The sequence below is a fragment of the Neopsephotus bourkii genome, unplaced genomic scaffold, assembly GCF_033783945.1.
Source record: "Neopsephotus bourkii isolate Nb327-2 ecotype Australia unplaced genomic scaffold, CSIRO-AGI_Nbou_v1 NB_1495, whole genome shotgun sequence".
NCBI lineage: Eukaryota > Metazoa > Chordata > Aves > Psittaciformes > Psittacidae > Neopsephotus > Neopsephotus bourkii.
In genome coordinates, this window is record NW_026901971.1 from 57463 (window position 1) to 77602 (window position 20140).

The 20140-nt window shown below is 39.7% G+C and overlaps 1 long non-coding RNA gene across 1 annotated transcript in view; it reads right to left on the reverse strand.

Moving 5' to 3' along the window:
• The window catches only part of LOC133220957 (uncharacterized), a 60613-nt gene that overhangs the window by 25030 nt on the left and 15443 nt on the right, over positions 1 to 20140 (reverse strand). The window lies entirely within an intron of this gene.

Consider the following 20140-nt stretch of genomic DNA (forward strand, 5'->3'; position numbering starts at 1 on the left):
GCTGCTGAGTGTCTACTACAAGGTGCTGAACAGCCTCAGCTTCCATTAAAATTAAAATGAACATATCACAGAAGGCACTTAGTTTTTGCAGGGCTATGTCTTTGCTGGGTCCTGCTGGGAAAAAAATATTTCACCTGGCCAAAGCATGAAAGTTTCAAGAACTTCATTATTTACCTAACCCATGTACATCACTTTGTTACAAATTTTTCTTCAAAAAAATAAAAAGGGGGGGGGGGGAACCCCCTAAAATAGCATTATTAGTTAATTAAAGAATTTGCTTAAGAAGATGTAAAATCCTCAGCTGTGTAAATCAAGATGAAGCAAAAAAAGGTCAAAATGGGACTAGTATTAAACCGTCAGATTTAGGAATAATGCAGTCTCATACACCATGAGACTGAGTTTTTCCATAAGAGAAGTTTTTTTCTTAATTCTTGTTTTTGAAGATGGATATCCTGAATAAACTTGCTATAAGAGTTATATTTACATAGGCTTTGTATGAAGGTCTGCTGGATTCTGCGCTGAAGGTCTGAATTCTGACTCCAATGGCAGGGAGATTCTGCACTTATTTGTTTTGATATTTAACTCACTGGTAAAAGTTGTCACCTTTATCCTAAAATCCAGTTTCAGCTCTGATCCTCACTGAAAGGATGATCACACGCATTTACATTCCTGAAAACCATTCCTGTATATCTGAAGTACAAAACCCTTTCCCCAGCTGTCTGAAAGTGAGGTACACCTCACCACAACCTTCAGGTTAAGAGTTCTCCCTGTCTGCTCCAATAAATTTGCCAAAATTCTCCATAAAAATTATCATCTGTAGATGTATTTAATGTTTATCATATTATGCCAAAATATCAGGATTTTCCAAAAGTTGATGGCCTTTCCAAAAATTATTGCAGATAAACATTTGAATTTAATTTCAGAAAAAGATGCCTTGGGGAATTTTAAAAATATTTTTTAACAGATGAGCCACTGACAAACAAGCTTGGCTTCCATAAACTTTAGTTTATTTGAAACTTACTGAAACAAATCTATTTAATTAGCAGTCACCAATGCAAATCAGGGGTTTTGCTTTCTGTGAATATTTATCTAATAAGCATCCCTTGAACTGAAGAACACTGACCCTGAGGCTTCCTCATTTTACATATGTTGGACAATACATGTCTTTCCTGTGCCAAAATATTAGGACCATGACGATGAATATTTAGCACTCTATAGTTCCGTTAAAGAATCTCTTGAAACATTGCATGTGTTAACTGTTAATTCAGAAGTCAAAGACTCCTCTTCTTAAAATGTGCCTCAGTTACTGAAATCAGCTGACTTCTCAAAATAGGTAAAATGTCTGTGTGTAATTGATTAAAATTTATTTTTCTTTCCCAGTTGCCCTACTTTCAACTCCTTCACTCTTCTAATGTCTTCATGCTACTAGCTGTCAAGTTCCTGTAGGACTCTCTTCACTGAAGACAAGCCATTTGCCACCTAAATGTACAGCTAAGATAAAAAAAAAAATTCAGTTGCCAGTACTCAGAAGAATAAAACACATCACATCAGGGCAATGTCCAAACTGGATCCTAAACAGTGCTGAGTACGCTCTTGATCATAGAATCACAGAGTGTTTAGGGTTGGAAAGGACTTTAAGATCATCTAGTTCCTATCAACACTCTGAGGTCATGTTTAAACAGAAGACTCATTTGACAAAATAGTTATACTAGAGGCTCACTAGTTAAAGCATACTAAACGTCTTCAATCATACATGGTACTGAATGGTAGCTCTTTCTTTAAATATCCCTGAAAAAAAAATAAGCTCAAAATCAGTACCACCTCAGCTGTAGCAAGAGATAAATTTAAAAGAGAAAACATGACCATTTAGATTCTTCATAAAGAGTAGAATTTCTAATTTAAAAATATACTTTTTTTTTTTTTTAAAGAACAACACTTCTATCAGGACTTCTTAAAATGTAGAAAATAACTTTTTAAAAATACATTTATAAATTCTAATGAAGTGGAGTCTTCTCTCAAGTTCTTGTAAAAGACATTGTTTACAGAGTTGAGAGCAGTCAGACTCACAGTAAAATGTGCCTTATTTTAAGATTAATTATCAAACATTTATGATGGATTTTATGTGTGGAGAGCCCTCTCTCCATATATGTATACCTTTATGTTATATACATAAACATAAATATACACATATACACATATACACACATACTATGTGTTATGATGCTGTATGACTTGCAATGTCTTTGGAAATAAAAATAGGAAAAATGTTTTATTTTCATCCTGATTTATAAATCAGGATCCACAGACTGGAACATTTCTATTTTTTATATTTTACAATACTCCATAATTTTCTAGTACTAGTATAATTTCCTACTACTTGAAATCTACATTTTATGGAAGATTTAAAATCATAATCAACATATATAAGTGAATTTAAAAAGAGATCAGAACTCTTCCCACATCGTAACTGGCTGAGATAGATTTGAAGTTATTCCCTTCAATAGGTTTTTCACCTTTGTGGGAAAGAAAAAAAAAAGTTGTTTTGTGAAATATTTATTAAATTATAAGTAATGCTTCTATAATCTGCCCCCAACTTACTGTGCAGAAAGGCTTATTATTAATTTATTTAAATTATTTAAATGCACTTTCTACGTAACTTGAAGGGAAAAAATGTGGCAAAACCACACATCATGTCAATTTTTAAAATTTATTCAGAAAAAGGGAAAAGATGTCTTTTTACTTACTAATTAAGTTTTGCATCTTATCATTTTAGAGCAGCAGTTTCAGAACTCTACAAGCTTTGTTGCAACAATCCATTTCTATCCATGTTCATGATATATTAAATACAATTTTATCTGGAATTTTAACCTATATTTATGAAAAGTAAATTGCACAAATACATAGCAAAATGAGTTTTCATATCAAAATTATAACAAAATTTGTTACTTACTGTAAATTACTTTGCATATATGCTCAATTACTGTATAAAGTTTATTCTTAGCTTTGCTATGCTTTACATTGTGATTGGCTAAAGAGCTTCTTATTTTCTTAATCACGGCACAATTGCCCTTCTTCAAGTAAAAACCTTACAAATCCTTTTCTGCTGTTTGGCATAGAGTTAACCAATGAGAGAAGTAGGATGTACACAATAGCTATGTGGTATATTTCAACAATCTTGCTTCTACCATCTCCTACTGTACTTCCTAGGTTGGGTCTGGGATACAAACTTTTTAACTGGTCAGCCTTAGCTTATGACTTATTTAAATACTGCAAAAGATGCATGAAGGAGGAATCTTTTTTCTCTTATTGCAATGAAAAGCAGCGGGGAATTAAAAAGGAAAACAGGACTGGCAAAATTAAGAATAAAAAAGCCTTGCTCAATTCTGATATAATTTTAAATCATGGCAAATCTGAATTAATTCTATTAACCATCACTGGAGACAACCAAAGTCAAAAGGTTAGAAGCCCTTTTTTTTTTTTTTTGGAAGGTTTTTTGAAGGTTTTGAAGGTTTTGAAGGTTGGATTCCAGCAGTGATGACACCATTACAACATGCTATTATCTTACATGTAGTTGCCCTCAAGGACAGAAAACCTCAGCTCAAGAGCAGCAGCTATGTTTGCTCTCTGTGTTTACTTCTGACAGCAGATCCCTATTCTGTGCTGGTAAGGAGAAGACAGCAGGCATGCAAAAAGGTCTAAGAAGGCAGAAATAAGGACAAGTGTAGTGGGAATGAGTTGTGAGGTATACATCCTATAAAGATAGATCCAACACTCTGTGACATCTAATCCCTGCCAGCATGACCCAGGGAATTACAGACCAGTCAGTCTCACATCTGTGCCTGGCAAAATCTTGGAGCAGATTCTCCTGGAAGGCACGCTAAGGCAAATGAAAAACAGCAAGGTGCTTGGTGACAGCCACCATGGATTAACTGAGAGGAAATCCTGCCTGACCGATTTGGTGGCCTTCTATGATGGGGCTACAGAACTGATGGATAGGGGTAGAGCAGTTGATATCATCTACCTGGAATTGTGCAAAGCATTCAACACTGTCCCACATGACATCCTTGTCATCTTTGTCGCTGACATGGACAGTGGGATTGAGTGCGCCCTCAGCAAGTTTGTCAACAACACCAAGCTGTGTGGTTCGGTTGATATGCTGCAGGGAAGGAATGCCATCCAGAGGGACCCTGACACACTTGTGAGGTGGGCTGATGCCAACCTCATGAACTTTAACCACGCCAACTGCAAGGTCCCACACCTGGGTTGGAGGAATCCCAGACACAGCTACAGGTTGGGCAAATCCCTAACCCAGGCACAGCTACAGGTTGAGCAAAGATGAGATTCAGAGCAGCCCTGCAGAGAATGACTTGGGGGTGTTGGTTGATGAGAAAATGAACATGAGCCAGCAGTGTGCGCGTGCAGACCAGAAAACCAGCCGTATCCTGGGCTGCATCAAAAGGAGTGTGACCAGCAGGTCGAAGGAGGTGATCCTGCCCTCTACTCTGCTCTTGTGAGGTCTTACTTGGAGTATTGTGTGCAGTTCTGGTGTCCTCAACATAAAAAGGACATGGAAGTGTTGGAACAAGTCCAGAGGAGGGCCACGAGGATGATCAGGGGACTGGAGCACCTCCCATATGAAGATAGGCTGAGAAAGTTGGGGCTGTTCATCCTGGAGAAGAGAAGGCTGCATGGAGACCTCATAGCAGCCTTCCAGTATCTGAAGGAATACTGGGGAGGAACCCTTCATTAGGGACTGTAGTGACAGGACAAGGGGTAATGGGTTCAAACTTAAACAGGGGAAGTTTAGATTGGATATAAGGAAGAAATTCTTTCCTTTTAGGGTGATGAGGCACTGGAATGGGTTGCCTTGGAAAGCTGTGAATGCTCCATCCCTGGTGGTGTTCAAGGCCAGGTTGGACGAAGCCTTGGGTGGCATTGTTTACTGTGAGGAATCCCTGCCTATGGCAGGGAGTTGGAACTAGGTAATCTTAAGGTCTTTCAAACCCTAACTATTCTATGATTCTATGATTCTAACATCCAGCTGGTGTGATGAAAGTAAGAATGGCAGTATTGCAGCATAGAAGACTGTATGAGAAAACACAAACACGGTGTCCAGACCCAGGATTAAACGCAGGTCTCCCTGGTGCATGTCCAGACCCTTAAACCAAACAGCCACACTGTTCCATCCTCCCTCTTCTACCCTCATGAGACTTTAGTTCTTTCTCCAGGCGGTGGCACAGCTTCACCTAGCTCATGACTGGTACCTCTGACATACTCTTCAACCTCCCCTTTGCAGCATCTAAATAATTGAGCTTTTAAACGTAAACAATCTTCCCTCAACAGCTTTTGATGAGATGAAAATTTTTTCCAAAGGTTCTCCAAATGTCTGTCATGGGTTTGTTGTCCCACATCTTGTTTTTCCATATTTTGGTCTAATTGTCCTCATTTTACAAACTGAAAATGTAGAACACTAGTAAAATAACAATGCACCATACTATTTCTTCTATATATTTACTTTCAATGTGGTTTTAAGACTAATGTATGTTACTGAATGTTGGTCCACTGACTTTGTCATGCCTAGTCATTACTGGAAATTATCAGGAAAAAAAAAAAAGTTAAAATTGATTTAGTATTGACATTCCGGGGTTTTTTTACTTTGTTTTAAATTTTTATTATTTTTAATATTTTTTAAAGTTTTGTTTTTCCTCTCTTTCTGATTTAGTATACAATGACACCAAGAAATTCTACACTAAGGCAAACTCTATGTAGTTTATCTATGTAGTATATAATATGCATCATTTATGTGTATATATATTTATATCCATATTTCTGTATACATAAATGTGTGTAACTATAAACTGTGTACAGTAGAGATGCATGCCAATAAGGCATCCAGAACAATAACGAGCAGCTCTCAGGTCATACTGTAAATGTGCTTCAGTTTGGCTGGCTGGACTACATTCTTCTTGAACAAGGTGGTTGAATGGTCACACCATGTTCAAACTGAAACTTCAGAATGAAATCAGGACAGATGCCTTTGCAATTGACTTGGCCTAGAACTCTGACAGTGCATGTTCAGAGACAGCAATTTATAAATTATTTGAGAGTTGATCTTTTTAACTTCCTACAGACTTAAAGAGATCTTGATCTTGCACAAGTATGAACATTGCTCCTTGACTTCAATGGAAAGATTCTAGGGTCTTTAGGACAATGCAAATTCTCCAGGACACAGATATTAAAAAATACATGGGTTTAACCATCATATTTATAAACATGTGATATGTTGCTATAGAACCTAATATAATTATATGTAATATGATATATTTGTATTTCACAAAAAGGAATAATTCAGATACTGTCTTACAAGAAATGGTGAAAAAGACAAAGGCAGTACCTGTCTGTCTATGTCAAATAAATGGGAGGAATGTGCCTATATCTAATATAATTATACCTTTGGGGTCTCCAGCAAAAGGCTGTGCATCTTAAACCAACCATTTTAATTTCTGATTTTTAAATTTATATTTCAGGCCAACATTTGTATTCCTATTATTCCCAGGATGGTAGCTGGGCAGCAAACACTATCACAATAGGTCTCTACCACACATGCTTCTCAGAAAGTCCAAATGAACTACCCAGATTTATCTTTAGAAAACATTTTATTTGAAGATTTAACTCTGGGCAAAAAATCAGCTGGAATCAAATGACTACATAATCATTAAAATTTAGAGATGAAAAAAGATCTGAGAGCTGATATAGTCAATCCTCTTAAGTGCACAGTATTGTAACCTGCAATGAGTTCTCTGGAGTATTCTTCACTCTGGCTTTAAATGACTTAGGCAGCAGAGTCACTACTATTTGATCTGTACTACTGTCCACTGCCTTACAAGGAATTAGTCCAGACATTCAGATCATAAGCACCTGTGTTTATTTCTCATTTACCTTTCTTGAGCACACAGTCCATCATGTCAGCACTGCCCTAATACTGCATTTTGGTTTGAGTTATATCAGCCAGGTCTTGTTCAACATTAGAAAGAACTCTGAATGCAAACAAGGAATGACCGGTTGACACCATGCAAGCCTTCAGTATCTGGCTTTACTCCTTATCCAACCACCCGTGCATTTTCCTTTGATTATGAGTTAGCTCAGTCACTTTCCTTTCTGCACCAATCCTTCCATTCTGTCACTTAACAGTTTTCCCTTTTTTTCTCTGAATCTCATAATTTTGACTCATTACTTTTTTTTCTTTTTTCTTTTTTTTTTTTTTTTAAACATATGCTATATTCTAGGGAGTCTAATCCAGCCATGTGGAATATTTAGGCTTACAAAATGATGCTTTTAAATGTAAAGCATAAAAGGCATTGCTGTTAATTCTTTATATATATTTAAATCACACTTTAAACTTATAACTAAACTGTTGTCCACTTCACTTTAAGGTCTCTTCCTATTACTTAATATCTATTCCCACTGAATATTGATTTATGTTTCAGATATTTTTCTCCTGTGTATTCATTACCTATTTTTCCCATGTTAAATCTTATATTGTGATTTCCAAATTATATTGCCAGCCTGTTTTGACCAGTTTTATGGCCTTATTCTTTCACATTTCCCACAGGTATTTATAGCATCTCCAAGGACAGTATCTTGTTTCATTTGCACTCCCCAGATTATTAGTAAATGCATTCAGATTATAAATCCATTCTTCATGGAAATAGATAAGACATTTCCTTAAAATAACTAAAGCATGTGCAATTATTTAAGCTTTTTTTAGAGGAAAAAATGTCAATTGTAAAAGTTATTATAACATTAATATTGCATATTCCTTTGTTCATTTTTAGGTGAATTCATCGTATTACAGTCAAGAGTCCAAATATCCTGTTGCCTTCACCATTCTATGTAACTGATGGCTAGTTAAGCACAGGATTAGGTTTCACCTGAGGAAGCAAAACCAGGGGCATGAAAACAGAAAGAACAGGTCAAAATCCAGTTTATAACTCAAAATAAAGAAGATTGTATCCATTAATGAGAAATGCTAATTTCATCTATGATAGGCCCAACTTAAAGCCTGTTTGCTTCAGCAGCCCTTATAGGAGCTGCCGCATTTGAGGGACACTGTAGGGAAGCAACAACTACCTTAGAAACAGGGACTTTAAATGACTGGACTCGATACATGACTAATATATATATATATATATATGTATTTTGATTTAACAGGTATTTTGGCCTACATTGCTACAGATATCTGAATATACGCTGCTTGTGAAAACACCTATTAAATACACTGAGATTACTGTTTTTCTTACATGAAGGTGGAGGAATATTTAAAACTAAATTAAGAAATCAAGCATTTTTGTGGAGTATCTTAGGTTTATTCTGTGTACAGCACAGGAACATGTCAGCATATTGTATGCTACCAGCAAAATGTGCTCAAATGGCTGGCTTTCATTCACATTAACTGGCATATATTTTTTTCTTCAGTGATACTCTATTGGTGTTGTTGAGAGACATGAAAAAAAACCCTAAACCCTAATGAATATTTCTAAGAAAAATGGTTCAAAATTCTGTACTTCCAAAGTGACAGAAATATTTATTTTCACAAATGCATCCCATTTATGCTGAAAATAGAGTATTTCACTGGGAGAATTTGCATGTTTCATCATCATCTATCAACAGTGTTTAGAACAGGAGTGGTATCTTTCAAATGAAGCATTTATAAATCACCACTTGTCATTAAATGTAACTGTATGTTCAAGAGGTTTGTAATAATCGCCTTTAATTAAACTGGGGACTGTTAGAGGGTTTCTGTTGCCCTTTGAAGTTCTTAATTATTAGTTGCATCCAGCCTTTTACAGCACTTTTAAGGTTAAATTAAATAATTCAAATATACCTCCAAGAGAAATACAAAGACATTACATGTTTCAATCATTTTATTTTCTTTTTAATTTCAAGGAGTTTAAAATAATAACATGTGTTTGGATTTTCTTGCAATGGTGTACCAGAATGCTACATACATTAAACAAAAAATAGGTAGCTTTTTATGGGAATAATCACAAACCATGACGCATGTAAATGAGCTACTTTCCATGCATGGTTGGCAAAAGTGCTAATTAAATAGTTGGTATTCAAGGCTATGCTTGTTCATTGTTTAGTGACATACAAATCCAGCGATGTGTGCCAGCAGACATTTTAAGTTGAATGTTTTCTCCTCTACGCTCTTTGTCATGAAATGGTGGCACCATGATGAGAACACTAGTGTAAGCAAAACACTGAAATATGCCTTAATAATGTTTTAATCATGTGGCAGCACTTGTCTAGTTTTCTAATGAATTTTTAATTTCTTTCTTTTTATAAGGATGTTATGAGTTATCACTGATGCATATTAAACCATATACATGAGTCATTTTCTTAATAAATTTGCATAAAATGGCTAAATGTTAATGCACCAAATGGGGCTTACTATATATAGTACAGTAAATATGCCCTTGCAGGTTTTCTGCAATCAATCTCCCTTATTTCATTAGCAGCCAGATTAAGGTCTGTTCTGAAAAGGGAAAACTACTGTGTGTACACTGCAAACTTACTATGCCTATGATGACTTCTACCAGCCTAGAATTCAGTGTGAGACTGAAAATAAAGTTCCTTGGCAAGTGCAGCTAAACGGTGCCCTGGAAAGCAGCCTAGTGATGCAAATCAACACCAGGAAGTTCACTGAGACTTTCCATGTTTAGCATTGAATGCTGAGTTTAAAATCCATGCAGCCCATGATTTTAATTTTGCAGTGCTTGGTATCTCTGTAACAATCCCTGCTCAATCTGTAGCCACTAAAATCTTGACAGCTCCTCAATATTCCTCAATGCAAGCTAAAATTGTCATTCTTTTCTTATTGATACACACACTCACCTCCCACCCACATTAACTGTTCCCTTCTTGATTTCCTGCTAACAAAAATTATAAACATTGACCAACGTATCCTTGATTTGATAGCTGTAAGAATGGCATTACTGCTGCAACAATATTAATCCAAACAAAAAACTTTACATTTAATGATGCAAACTTTGTTCTTCCTTCTTTCTTTTTGACATGTGGGTGTATATTTTTGTACCTGGTGCAAAAATAAAAAAAGAATTTAAAAATAAATGTATGCTTTGCCCTACAGTTATTTTGAATTAGTCTTGATAAATAATTAAGTAATGCATAATATATTATTTAGATGTGATGGTCTTCAGAATTTGAGTGGTATTTCAACTACAATTATAGTAATTTATTTATCAGTGAAAAAATTTACATAATCACACTTCAAAATCCAGCAGACTGGAGAAATATCAGAAGGATATCCAGGAATGTGCATAATCACTCTGGTCATTAGATTAAGAATGTAGTGATGTGCAAGATGTTGTAATATCTAACATAGCTATATTTGATTAATCATTTTTAAACTATGAAAGCTAAACATTGTTTTCTCTTTTCAGCTTTATTTTTAAGAAAAAAGACAGATCTTACACACAAAATAAGAACTAGACTATTCTATAGGAAATAAAGTATAGCTTATATTAGAATGGAAGAAAAATATCAGTAAAATACAATAAAATCCTGGAGCCTGTCTTCTTCAACAATCAAAGGAAATGTTGGTTCTACTACAGTGTCACTAAATGGTTACTTGATTTTGTGTAGTTATTTTAGTCTATCACATTGGTTGGGGTGAAGGACAATGCAGAGAAGAAATGGAAGTTTTCTGTCTTGGTGAGACAGACTGGTGACAAAGGTAACTACCCCCCAGTAACTGTGTTGTGCTACACATCTTCCCTCAGCCCACAAAGTCTTTTTGAGGCAAATGAGGTAGAGCTTTATGGATACCATGGAGTGTAGCAAGCCCACTTCATGATGATGCACTTGCAGATACAAACTGTAGGTTTTCCTAATTCAAAGTTACAGACATATGCACACCAAGTTTCTGTATGCCAATTGGTCCATGTATATGCTTCTAAAATAAAAGGAAGGTCTACTTAGCTGTCATACAAACCTAATTTATGCCATTGGAGAATTACAGGAACATAAAGGAAGACATAAATAAATATTCATATATTTCCCAGCAATATATTTGTGTCTACTGGTAAAATACTGGTACCTCATAAAATACTCAGTACTCAGATGAACAGCAACCTGTATAATGTATGCTTACACCAATTACAACCATAGAGAAGGAAGTTTTAATGGTCTGTTTTGTAACAATTTTTTAACATAGAAAAATAGGCAAAGAATTAGTCCTGGCTCTGTGTCAGGCTGTACCAACAGCAGATTATACTTGCCCATGGACCTACAGTGAATTCTGAGATGCTATGACAGCAATAGTTTTCTGTGACAGAGGACAGCCGAAGACAGTGTTTTATACTTTATACAAAGGAGTGCTATTTTTACATTTTCTGATGTACCACAACTGCTACTGAGTTAGACAGGTGAGAAGAAATCACACATGTGCGATCCCATCCTTGCTGGGCAGGTTTTCTGTTGCTGCCTCCAGCTTTCTCATACAAGGTTATTGTGCGTTAGATTCCAATTACATTAAACTATGACTATTATTCTCATGATAATGAGGATATTTTATAACACCCCAAACTCTAGTTTCCTAATGATAATATTCTACATGACAATGAGAGTGCAATATTTTTTATGTTAATGTCCCTTTCAAAGAACCGACATTATTAACATAATAAATGTAAATTACCTGAAAAGACATCATTCAAAAAAATATATCAGATTTTAAAAAACAATTATATTCCCCCTTTCACTGGCACAGTGAAATAATTTTCTGGAATTAAAATTATCTTGCTCAGGCCAAAATGGTCCTTTTACAAAGTACAAAATGCTGATCATCTTAAAGTCCAATGATAGACTCAGCCAAGGTTTGACCCAAAGCACATGACATCAATTTTTTTCCCGACAAACTCTTCTTAGATGCTGAAGAAGACAAATTACTGATGGTTTCCCATAGACATTTATTTATTAAGTTCATTTTGACCTAGCTTCTTCCTCCATGCTGATGCACAAACTGGAGGTCAAAAGGCTCAGCAGAAAGGGGTTCCTTATCACACCCTCTTATGCATTGGCAGTTTCTCAAATTTATCACATAGGTCTCCCAATCCTGCTCACTGCTGCAACCTTACTTACATGCTACATGGCCTTCAGCACCGCTGAAGCCATGGTATTCTGCAAATCATTAAGCAAATAAACATCTCTCTTCTTATCACACACAGTGCTTCAGTATAGATATTTCAATCATCTGAGCCTAGGAGGAGTGAATGTCCATTCACCATTACATGCCTCAGATTTCAGTAAGAGGTGAAAGAACTGACAAAGATCATACAATCAGCGACTGGTCTGGGTTGGAAGGGACCTTAAAGCTCATCCAGTTCCAATCCCCTGCCACAGGCAGGGACACCTTCCACTAGACCAGGTTGCTCCAAGCCCCATCCAGCCTGGCCTTGAACACTGCCAGGGATGGGGCAGGCACAGCTTCCCTGGGCAACCTGTGCCAGGGCCTCACCACCCTCACAGGGAAGAACTTCTGCCTAACAGCTCATCTCAGTCTCCCCTCTGTCAGGTTAAAGCCATTCCCTTTGTCCTGTCCCTACAGACCCTTGTCCAAAGCCCCTCTCCAGGTTTCTTGTAGCCCCTTTTGGGTATTGGAAGGCAAAGCATATCCACGTGGAGGAGCAAGGTCAGTTTTGCCCTCAAAAGCCCATGATTCTTCCTATTTTAGATATGTATGTATTTACCACTGAAGTGTCTAAACCACTGAAGAAACATGTCTGTATGCTGTGGCATGGGCACAGAAATTTCAAAGGCAAGCTGCTACAGATACAGAAATGAACAGCATCCCAAATGGCTGAGTACCAAAGATCCCTTTCAAAATGTTACTCCTTTGGATACAAGGCGCTGGAAGGACCCACACGTTTAATCAAAGCACTCAAACTCATTATAGTGTCCAAAAATGGGTCTTTCCTTAGAGCAGCAACATGGAGATGACCACTTCTGGTAGGGTTCTGAGCTGTCTTACCAGAGAATTCAGATTACACAAACAGCCGAACATGGGGAGTGAGGGGAGAAGGGATTTTTTAAATTTTTTTTTTTTTTTCTTAAGGGGCAAAAGTAAGCCCTGTATACTCCAAAGTGCTTTTTGCCGTGCCAGGCATAGAGATGGCACAGGAATGCAGAGTCACCATCACAGGCAGGTAAAGCTCTACCTTGCCTCCAGAGCCAAGCTGGCAGCCTTAGCCCCGCTCAGCATGATGTCTCCCTAATCCATCCTGCACCTTACAAGTTTAAACGTCCATGCATGATGTCATTAACTGTCTTTAATAATCACTTTTAAGACCCGAATTTTTGGTGTGAGTTTTTTGTTTTGTTTTTTTTTGGGGGGGGGGGTGTTGTTGTTGTTGTTTTGGTCTTTTTTGTTGGTGGTGGTGGTGTTGGTTGGTTGTTGTTGGTTGATTTGTTGGGGTATTTTTTTTTTGGGGGGGGGGGTCTTTTTTTGGAGCCTCCCCCGAGCACACACACACTGGTGCAGAGGGTGGAACCGTACTGATAATTACTCGCAACGGGGTACCGGGGAGGGGTCTGGATGATGCGGGAGGTGGCTTCGCGTTCGACTGGCAGCGCTAATTAACGATAACGGCTAACACCAATTAGCAACAATTAACAGCGGCGGCCGGACGGGACGGGAGATGAGCTGACAGGGGCGAGGGGGTGTCTACACAGACTGGGTGTCTGCGCGGAGGCTCATGGAGGGATGATCGCGCAGCCCCGGCACATCTCGAGCTCGCCGCCGGTCACCCGAGAAACACCAATCAGCACCGCGGCCTCTACGAGGGCGCGGGACTAGGCTGGCGGCGGCCCAATGGCTGTCTCCCTGATGCCATCTCGGCTAGGTGGAGGACTGTTGTGGCGGGAGTAGTGGGTTCAGACCTCAGGCCTCGATGGTCGATGCGATTTGCAGCGCTGGGCCTGGTATTCGGCTGTGGGAGCAGTGAAGGGGGGGTCAACAGCTCCCTCAGACCCAGTGTGGCCTCCTCTTTTCAACCCCCCACACCCGGATGCTGAAGGGCTTTTTACTCCATGGCAGGTCAAGATGGAGGCTTGCCCTTGCCTGCTGTGTCCATGTGCTGCGGATGCCCTCATGCTTCTCTGCCATATCAGACCCAAATATTTAATTTTTACCATTATCTGCAAGGCCGAGTTGGACAGGGCTTAGAGCAACCTGGTCTAGTGGAAGGTGTTCTTGTCCATGGCAGGGGATTGGAACTGGGTGAGCTTTAAGCCCCTTTCCAACCCAAACCAGCCTGGGATTCTGTTATTCTTGCTGTTGGATAAGGGACTGGATCTATGAATCCATGAGACCTAATGACAGTTGTTTATTGACCTCTTCTACTTTATGTCCAAATAGCACAGAAGCAGAAGAGAGCAGCCACGAGCCCTGTCTCTTGAGGTGACAAGCCCTGTGAGGTTTGCCTCACTCATTGGCTAGCATTACTTGTGTGGAATTTGGAAGAAAACAGCTTTTTTTAGCATGAGTTTAAAGACAGACTGAACACCCTGTTTCTTTCCTGTGTGCTACATACCTGTATCTCAAATCTACAGGTCAGTAACCTGGCATGAGACTCATTCCTGCTCCCTGGAAAGCCAATGGCATGAGTTCATCCATGTTAGACTATGGTCCTGGCAGATAATCATCTCACACTACAACTATGCATGTATACACAAACATATATTTATAGTTATACACAAGAAAAAGCTTCAGGAAGAATGAAATAGGTTACTCTTGATGGACAATGGCAAAGCCAAAGGGCTCCTTTTGCTTCCTTTCCCCCTCCCTTCCAGAAAGCACCATAAAAAATGCCCTTTTTACATCATGCATTTCCCACTTAGTTAGGAAATTGAATTGTCAAAGTCTGGTGTTTTCTTTCTTCTAAATTAAAATAATGGAGGTGAGGGGTAATTAATGTGCTCACCCCAGGGTGAGTAGTCTGTGGAAGTGGTGTGCATTTTAAAAATCTGAGTGGACTTATTTTCACATGCTCTGCAGGATGGCTTTGCACCACTCTTACCCACTTTCTGGAGGTAGCTGACAAAAATCAGAAAGCACCTTTCAATTCATGAGGGAAGCATGGGATCTGCTGTTACAGACAGTCTACCCTTGGCTTCCCCACAGAAATGAAATATTTCATGTTTTAATTGGAACAGAAATAATGAATGCAGATTAATGACAACTTCAGGGAAGGGGGGGTATGCGCTCATGAATATGCCCATTCATACAAGTAGACCTTTCTGGAGGGGTGAAGGCATTTTCCACCCCAGCTGCCAAGTTTCGTACAACGGGCAAAGGCCTGGCTTCTCTTTCTGCATCCATGGGCACTGTTTAAGCACCTGTGCTACCCTACCTCTTTCCCAAGCCTGAATAGCTCAACTGGCACTCTCCCAAGAGTAGTTGCATGAGAAAGTCAGAAAAAGACAATTTCTCCACCACCAAAACTTGCCTGTCAACCACGCCAACTCTCTGCCTGCACCGTGCACCAGCATTCCCAACATTCGATGATGCAGGTGATGGCCTGGCTGAGAGAGCCAGTGGAAGGGATGTGTTACTCAGCGCTAGGGTAGTTACTGTTTTGAGGTTTTCTGCCAGGAACTGTACAGCACCTTACAAAACACAGGGGGTAGCTGCAGCCACTTAGGCTTAAAACACAGATATTCTGATGAATCACAACTCGTGGTGTCTCTGAACCATGTGTTAGTCTTGCAGTGCATGTAGGTGCTAAACACAGGACTAGACTAAACTGAATAGCATTCATAACAGAAAACCATTATCAAGTGGGGAGTGGGGGGTGGGAAATTGTCAAAACTGAAAGAACTGAAAGCATGCCTCCTGGTACTGGACTACACACCAAGATGCCTTGATGGAATTCCTCCAACACCTTGGAAAAATATTTCCCACTGCTTTGCTGTCAGTTTCAGCCTTTTGTCTGCCAAACATTCAAGAACTCTTCCCCTATACTCAGAAGCAGCAATCCATGTAGGTTTGAGTGCACTTACTAACATTTTGTGAGTCCCAAACTGGAGTGTCGCAACAGTTGCCGAATACAAGCTTGTTCACACAGTTTATATTCTTTATTATGTGAAAAAGCAGTTTGGTAACTTGAACTTGTCAGGAAGCAATTAACCAGCTTTATGCTCTGAACCCCAGTTCCCATAAGAAAATTAACAATGTTTATCTGGATGAAATAACTTGTAAATGAACTCATTTTCTTTCCCCAATTTCTTCTCCCTCCCCCCCCTTTTTTTAATTTTTTTTTTTATTTTGTGTATTGTAGGCCTTAGCAATGATATTAGTTCTAGTGTGGGAAATTATTATAATTGAGATCTGGTAAGTTATTTGCAGACTTCAAGTTTTTCTTTACACTGTGATGACATTTAGTACAGCCCCGGTGAGGAAAACAATGCTGCCATTCATGGCTCTAGACGTAGATTTCAATCGACTTAAGCGGGCACAATGAACTTGGTCATTCACTGGTTACCCATATTGTGTTCTCAAATTTTCTTTCAGCGAAAGTATAATGACTCAGTATTGTATGGTTGCATAGACAAGAGCTCAGAACAAGGGACACTAGTTTTGTCTGACGGTGTGAGAAAGTCGTGAAGGGATCTTTTCTTCCAGATGGTGTTAAATTCAGCTGCCTTTTTAACATTGGCCTTGCACAGCAATCTGCTGCTCCCTTCTCACAAAGAATAAGCCAGGGTCCCTGCTAGTTAACATGCATACTCACGCAACCTGCAACTTCACTCCAACTGTTTTACAGTGCACTAGTATGCTAAATAAACTCGGTCTGCTCTGTCCCGCTGCTGAAACTCACCTCCAAAGAGATGCTCCACTGATATTTACTTCTTCCCCACCCCGTTACATGAAATTGTATATGGCTTGATTTCCTACACGCACACTGATTTAGGGAAAGAGCTCCTAACAGATAGATTATCCTTAGGAAATTTTACTTACGGTGTGAGCCTCTGAAAACATAAACTCCGAGAGCGCGCTGCTACATGCTCCCTTTTCCCAAGTCGGAAGTTAAATGTACAGGCAAGAAGGGGGGGGGGGGGGGGGGGGGCAGGAGAAATGCGCTTTGCTTCTACAGCAGTGAAGGAGTAACAATAATAATAGTAATAATAGCCATACGTGTTTTATTGATTGATAGTCCCATAACATTAAATAAGGTACGGAACAATATGACAGTATAACGCTGGTGTTTTTCTCGGGTCTTTTTCTTTACAGATTTACATCGAAGAGCAAGACGCTAGCAACAGCTGAAGTGAATAGACCCCATTAAATGCTTAAGTAAACAATGGGTTTCCGCAGAAAACAGCTTATTGCCTTTAATTGAAGCTCTTTGAGGAAGAAAACCATGCACTTTGTCATGCAAATGCTAATTGTGGCAAGCAGTGGCTCTAGGTAAATAGCACCCCTGGACTGGCAATCAATGGGGAACGTGGGGGCACTCTGCGGTGCCGCAAACACGCTCTCCGTGTAAATAAACAAGGCAGTAAAACTTTGGCACGTGTAACCAAAAAGAGGGGGAGTGGAGCGAGTTATTTGCACTGCGGTGCGGAGATTCAGCTACGGGGACGAGGAAACTTCTGAGGCCAGATTATTTGTCTTAAACAGACAACGCGCCTACTGCAGCCAAGACCCCGTTGCCTTCCTCCCTCAGCGTGTGGCGTGAAGGCGAGTATTCCCACTGCAAGCCCCAAAACGAGGGGGTTTGTGTAAGCAAGATGAAAATAAATAAGTAAAAATTAAAAGCAGGATGTTGCGGGTAACGAGCCCCTGTTTTATGGGGACCGCTGAGTCCCATTCCTTCATCCCTCATCTCATTTTTAACCCGCCCGACAGACGAGCGGTTTCCCGCACGGCAGGCAGGTTCAGTTCAGAGGAAAAACCTTGCCTTGCACAATTAATTAATTAATTAACTAACTAACCCTCCTCGATTGCGCTGCGAGAGGCGCCTAAACCGAGACGAACACTCAGAGCCGGGGCGGCGGGTTCCGGTCCCGGTCCCGGTCCCCCGCAGGCGCTTGTCGGTCACGGGCCGCCAGGGCACGGCGTTGCCCCTCGCCTCGACCGTGGGAAAGGGAGCGCTCAGCCTTTCACATCTACTGCGCGGCGTTTAACGGAATCAATTAGGCAAAGACAGACCCTCCGCTTCCCCGCACAGCCACCACCCTCCCTCCCCCCCCGCCCCAGCCCCAAACCCGTGTTTTTGTCAGGTCTATATACGTCCTAATTATTTCAGTTTGGGATGCCAGAGCTGTTTCCTGGATCGACCTGATCATCCTTTAACAAAAAGAGAGAAGGCGCACGCGTGGGTTTTAGAGTAAATGTCACTTTCATTTCCAATGCTAGGCGCAGAGTGAGACACAGAATATTTTTTAACACTTTGACAAGGGGGTAGGCGATCTCTTCCCCATCATGTCTTTCTGCTTCAGTAGCTTCCTCAAGGAAACCCTCTCGGAACAGAGAAGCATCTGTGCTCGCTTTTTCAATAGGAGAATAAAAACCGGCCATCACTTTTTCTCGTCTTTGTGCAGCTCCACCGAGTTCCCAGTAGACATAAATTATTAAGCTTGTCTACACTTCAGTGTAAACTTTTCCTGAAAGCTTGCTTTCATATGAGCTGACATAAACCCCGGTGCTTTGTCTGAGATGCACACAGGCGGGTTTGGGGTTGGGTTCAATTTGTTGGGTCTGTTGGTTTGTTTAGGGTTTTTTTTTTGCTTTTGGGTTTTCTTTGGGGGGAAAGGGGGGCTAGGTTTTGCTGTTGTTGTTGTTGCTGTTGTGTTTTGGGGTTTTTTTGTTTGTTTTGTTTTTCTCAGTTCAGTCAACGCTGTATCGTCACCACCACCATCATCACCACTAACAGCTACCACCTTTAAGGCCATTTCATTGCAATGAATCACTTTGCAAAATGAAGATCAGCTTCTCCAAATAGCTGTCTAAGAGTGAATATGTATATATATACAAATATGTTCTCTTAGCTCAACGTTAAGTGCTCATGGTTTCTCATTTAGAGTTTATTCAACAGGAAGAGTTGCACACGCGTTGTTTACCACCAGCGCCATACCCTCTGTGTAGCTATCCGTTCTGCTGGCATTGCCATCTGATAACTTCATCTTTTGAAATAAGTGTGCCATTTAATTTCCTCCACTCCCACCTTCAGCTGTAAAAACGTTAGATTCAATCAGCTTTCCTGACCCTTCTTGGGGTTTTTTACTGTCTCTCGCAGTAATCTTTCATTTCCACAGGCTGTACGATGATCTTGAAGGAGTTTTTACTTTCGGTTATCTAGCTTTATGAAGACCAAAACACTCATACAGCTAGATAACCAAAGATAACAACTCGCTTCCCTTAAAGCTTTTTTAAATGTGTATATATATATATATATAATGTTCTCTTATTATAGTTTTCCTTGATAGAATCCAGATTCTTTGACAAACAGGCGTGCTCTGTCCTCCAAGAGTACCAGTGCTGCTTTATAACATTGATCCTTGCATGCAGTCGTGACCTGGTTCATGTGCCGCTGTATACGTGCAGCTAATAACATCCAAAAGAGATCCGTTGCCTTCAAAGTTTATTCCGAACTTTTCTTTATTATGTTTTCTTTTCAGCCTCCGGCAGCAGTACCCAACAGTCCGTATTTAATGGTAGAAAATAAACCCTAGATATTAAGGTGCGTCGAGCGGCGTTTGAAGAGTAAGAAGCAGCATCCATCCCTTCGCAGGCCTCAATTTGCATTGTAAATCGCTCTGGTCGCACGAAAAGAGTTTTTAGGCTCTGTGAAGATGTAAAGCCAGCGGCAATTCCCAGCACAGTTTAAGAAGGAAGAAGAAGAAAAAGGAAAAAAAAAAAAAAAAGAAGGAAAATAAAATCCCATTTCGCTAGGACTTTACAAGATGATTCGAGGATGTGACTCCTATCCCTTCAGGTTATGCACGGCTCGGAGCTTTTTAGCAAATGGTGGCGGCTTGATTGCCAATGCCTTGCTTGCGTGCTTGTTTGGGGGGAAGTTCCTCGCTTTCCCGGGTTTCCTATCGCACTGGGGGGGGG